This window comes from Urocampus carinirostris, chromosome 14, assembly GCF_059441175.1.
Source record: "Urocampus carinirostris isolate Australia breed hairy pipefish chromosome 14, RoL_Ucar_1.0, whole genome shotgun sequence".
In the NCBI taxonomy this organism is placed as follows: Eukaryota; Metazoa; Chordata; class Actinopteri; order Syngnathiformes; family Syngnathidae; genus Urocampus; species Urocampus carinirostris.
The window spans coordinates 18,741,357-18,746,346 of record NC_142362.1 but is presented as its reverse complement, the minus strand read 5'-3'; positions in this window follow the sequence as shown (position 1 = coordinate 18,746,346).

Here is a 4,990-nt window from a genome sequence, read left to right as displayed (position 1 = left end):
GTCGTCACATCCTTTTTTCTCCTGTCAAAATAAAGGTTACTTCTTTCTTTCACAACAAAACAGACTTTCGTCCAGCCCCATCCTCTTCCTCCCCGTCGAAATGAAGCTGGTCTTTGCTATCACAATAAAATACTCTTTCAATGTGTTTGACCCAAAATGACCGTGTTAAGGGACGATTAGATGTCACTTCAGTATGTCGAGCAACGAAAAATGAAAGCCTTTTCTCATTGTTTTGCCTTTTCTTTCGCTAAGAAAGAAAAGGGGGAAGAAAAAGAAAGGAAGAAAGTAATATATGGAAGGAAAAAAACTCATATATTAAAAAATGGATAGGAGAAAGGAAATCTGAAAAAGGAAAACACAAAAGAGAAAGGAAAAAGTATGAAAGAATGGGACAAAAAAGAAAAAGGGAAAAAACGGAAAAGAACAAATAAAAAAGGAAAATAATAAAAGAAAGGGGGAAAAATACAAAAGAAATGAAGTAAAAAAGAAATAAAGCAAGACAAATTGAAAAGAAAAACATGAAAAAATAAAATAAAAATGAAAATAAATGTAAGGGTAGAAAAATGAAAAACAAGGAAGGGAAAAAGAAAGAAAAAAAGAATAGTATGAGAGAAAACAAAAAGAATTAAAAAATCAGGCAAAAAAGAAGAAAATAATGATTGTTTGGGGGCAATGTTCCCTCTAATATTCCTCGGGTCTGAGCGTTCACACAAAGTCGGTGAGCAATGCTTGAAACAGCAGTGAGCAACCATAATCCCAAGTGTGGCAACTAAGTCATTATCAAACATGTCCAAAACTTGACATCACGTTACATCTTGCTGAGTTTCCGGCAATACAAAATTATTTTTCTCTTTTGAATGAATTGACTCGTGTAATATTGCCAAGCTTGTACGGCCTACAAACCTCGTTTGTTCTTACAATTCTTTCACAAGATATCCATTTCTTTTTTTTCCCTGATATATTTTGTCGCATAATATTAAAATTTTGGGGGGCTTATTTAGTTGGTTGCAAGATACAGAACTGTACTTAATCACATTTTTTTAGTGGAAGTACAATGTTGGCAACAAGATTCACTTGATATATTTGGAAATTATTTGAATGCAACACAAACTTTTTCTTTTTTTTTTCCGTGTTTTTTTTCTCCTTTTTTAAAAATTCCTTTAAAAAAAGTCTCATTGTATTTATTTTTTCCGAGCTGTTACTTTTTTTTTGTTTTGTTCTCTATTTACTTTTTTCCTACTTTTCTTTCTTTTCTTTTGTTCTGGCTTTTTTCTAAATTTTTCCTTCTTTTTTTCTCTTTGTTTCTTTTTTTCTCAGCTTTTCACTACTTTTTTCATTTTGATATTTTTTTCTTTTTTGTTCTATTCCCCCCTTCTTTAAAGTCATTTTGTGCATAGTTTTACATAATATTTGGTCATGTTGGGATTAAAGAAGCAATAACAACCTGAAGAGCCGTTTAGGACCCGAAAGAGCCGGTTCCTTTAAGTGAGCCGAGCCGAAGAAGCCGGTTTTCAACTAACTTTACTCAACTCCGTTCTACTTCGACTCAACTTCAAAATACCGCATTTAGGACACAACGTCAGGGGAACCCGTGTATTTTTACCTTCATGCACTGTAACTTTGACTTAAGTCGCTTCTTAATTAGTCATTTTGAGCCCTCATTTTTGTGCGCTGGCTAGATTTTCTTGTGCGCTGACAATGTGCGAGCAGTGCGCAATTGCGCCAGCGCGCAGCTTAGAGGGAACACTGTTTGGGGGTACCCTTAACAGCAAAATGGCGGAAAATAATGTCAGTTCCCTCTAGGTGAGCCTCATTTTGTGTCAAATGAAAAGACATTTATTTATTTATCTAAAGTATTTTTTATATTACAGTTCATGCATTTTTTTCTTATCATTCAATATTTTTTTTTCAACTGATGCAAGATTTTTTTTCAGCACTGGTGTCCTAACTTACTAGAAAGCGGGACAAATTTGGTAAGCTGACTATTCAGCCTGGTAGTCTTTGAACTGTCTTTAATAAATTCAGCCTCCGTGAAAGGTTTGCAGTGCTTGGCGATCAGTGTCGCGACCTCGTAACTCGCCTTTGTAGTATTTTCATCTGACTCGCATGGTCTTGTGACAAAGCGCTGCTGTGCCGTTAAAACAGCTTCCAGTTGCTTCCCCTTTTCACAGCATTCTTTTCAGTTAGCTTTTTGTAGTCAGCATGTTTCGTCATGCAGTGCCTCTTGATATTCTATTCTTTGAAAACAGCCACATTTTCTTGGCAAATTAGGCAGACACAGTTGTCTTGGATTTAGGCGAGAAATACTACAATTTGTTCTTATCCTGGGAGAGGCAGCTCTTGCAGTCAACTTGTCTTTTTTCTGTTATACAGTCGCCATGTCGGAAATAGGGTAGGTTAAAATTCTCACATAAAACCAAGGGACAAGGCTAAGAAAGGGCTACTTCCACCAGCTGGTGAAATGGGGATTAATTTGGGGGGTTGAAATGACACGGTCCCTGGTTCGAGACCGTATTGAAACATTTGTTGGCCTGGAGAGGGATTGGCACCACTAGGCTGTACTTGCCCAAGACACACCACAGGAAATGGTGGCCATACGACCCTAGAAGTTTGGTGGAAACCATCTGATTCATTATATATTGTGGTCAACATTACTGGCGGGCCACTGGCCACTTATGTTGGCCAGAAATTAAAAAAAAAACTACCCTACTAAGTCCTTTAGATTCGACGGTTTATCTAAAAAGTGGCTTTCTCAAAAATATGCAGTTGCTATAACTGCCGGGAGAGGGCGTTATCGCACCGCGATTAGCTTTCGTTACAAGTGATGACGTCATAGTGAAGCCCTTCAAGGCATTATTTCAACTCCTTATTCGTCTGGAATCCAAGACGTATTTCAACTGAAACTCCGCCCAAGGGAACATGACGTCATCGTCCTTCTGTCATGGTGCATGCCGGGATTATTGTTGGTAATTGCGCTTTAATCTGCTCTCAGGCGCCAAGAAGACTTTTCGCTGAAGTACAAAATCCTCCGAAAGAAAAACCTGGCCTTCAAGCAGGGATGCAGAATACACGTTTAACAACGAAAGACTCAAATAGAGAAAAACATCAGATAAATGGTGGTATAAGAGACCTACGGAGATGAAAATTAAATGTTTGCAAAACACATTTTTATACGATTATTATACTTCGTTACCTAAAGAGCCATGAAAAAGTACTTTTTCACAGCACTTCATGCTAAATCCAGTTTATGGTATCAAAGTGTTGTTACTCAGTCAAAGTTTTGCATGTTGTGAAAGTTGTGCACGGGTGGGCCAGCCAGGCTTCCATACAATCATTGTGAGTCCAAACAATAGCATCCAATAATTATATTCATGTGAAGGTCAAAAACCCTTTTACGGAAAAACAAAACGAAAAATAAAACAAAAATCATTCTACAATTCTGGGTGGGTCTTACAGGGTTGCAGTCACCCAGGAAAAGTACAGGAAACTTTTCCATCTCTTATTTTTCTTTCCTCGTTCTTTTTCCCCTCTCCTTTTTTCTCCCCTTCTCTCTATTTCTCTCACTCTTTCTCCCTTTTTCTGTCTTCCTTACTCTATTTCCCTTGTTCTTTCTCTTTTGCATCTTTCTGTTTACCTTTGTCAAAGCCAGAACAGATGGTAGACCCAAACGCATAACATTTCATCCAAAAGTTTCGATATCGAGGAAGTCAGGGGCTAGGAAACCAACGCCAGCGATCCGGTACTCGCTGGACAGTAGGAGGAAGCAGCTCACGGGATTGAAGCGTGATCGGAATGCGGAAGTGACTGGATTCGCCGGGGCGGGAGATCGCAGCGTGGTCAGTGGGCAAAAACGGGTCGATAGCCGGAGCGGGAGATCAGAACTTGGTCGGTGGGCAAAAACGGGTCGATAGACGGAGAGGGAGATCAGAGCGTGGTCGATGGGCAAAAACGGGTCGATAGCCAGAGCGGGAGATCAGAGCGTGGTCGGTGGGCAAAAACAGGTCGTTTGCCGGAGCGGGGAGCGTGTCGAAGAAAGGGAAAAATCAGGGAGCCGAAGACGAACGGGAAATCAAGAGCAGACGACCAGATACGGATGAGGACGGGACAGCCGGAGCCAGAGACAAAGTGCTTGCCTTGCGTATGCACAGGTTCGCTGACGTACTGACAAGGAGTGACTGGAGTACTCAGTTGAAATAGGAGGGGAATCAATCAGGCAACGAGCAGCAGCTAGCGCCAAACGAGCCAGCACAGGTGAGGCCAATGAGTAATCATGACACCCTTTCTCTCTTTCTCTTCAATGTACTAGCCCGGCCCCTGTACGATTTTTTTTCCTAGAATGTGTCCCCAAGCTAAAATGAGTTTGACACCCCTGATATAGACATTAGAAATAATTTCCACTACAGTTTATTTAAGTCTGATAAACGTATGCAAACAGAAAAGTGACTAAACAGTAAGTTAATTGCAAAAGATTCAAATTATGCTAAATTATTTCAAAGTCTCGTTCTGATTAATTTTTTTAATGAGTTTAGTTTAACGTGAGTGTGTGTGTGTGAATGGGTAAGTGTGAAGCACATTGTTAGCGCTTTGGGAGGTCTTCCGTGACGTGAATAGTGCTATATAAATGCAGACCATTGACATTAGTTTACTGGAAGTGTCAAATGGAATTTTTGGAGAAAGAAGAGTTCAGGAACAAATTTGAAAAAAATAGTTCTTTGAGCAAAGGGCACAAATACAACTTGTTCTAAAAAGCAATCCACATACCCCTGTACATCATTTTGGACAAAAAAAAACCTCACAATGCCAAATTAAAACATCTATTCAAAAGGACTTCCCCTAATTCCTTTCTTTTTATGAAATTTCCTAGGTTACAAAAAGCAGATCCACCCTAAATGGTGCAGAAATCAAATAACAGCAAAACGAGTGCCCCCAAAAAAAAAAAAAAAAACAACAACAAAAGAAAAACTACCAAACACTGACCAAAATATGACAA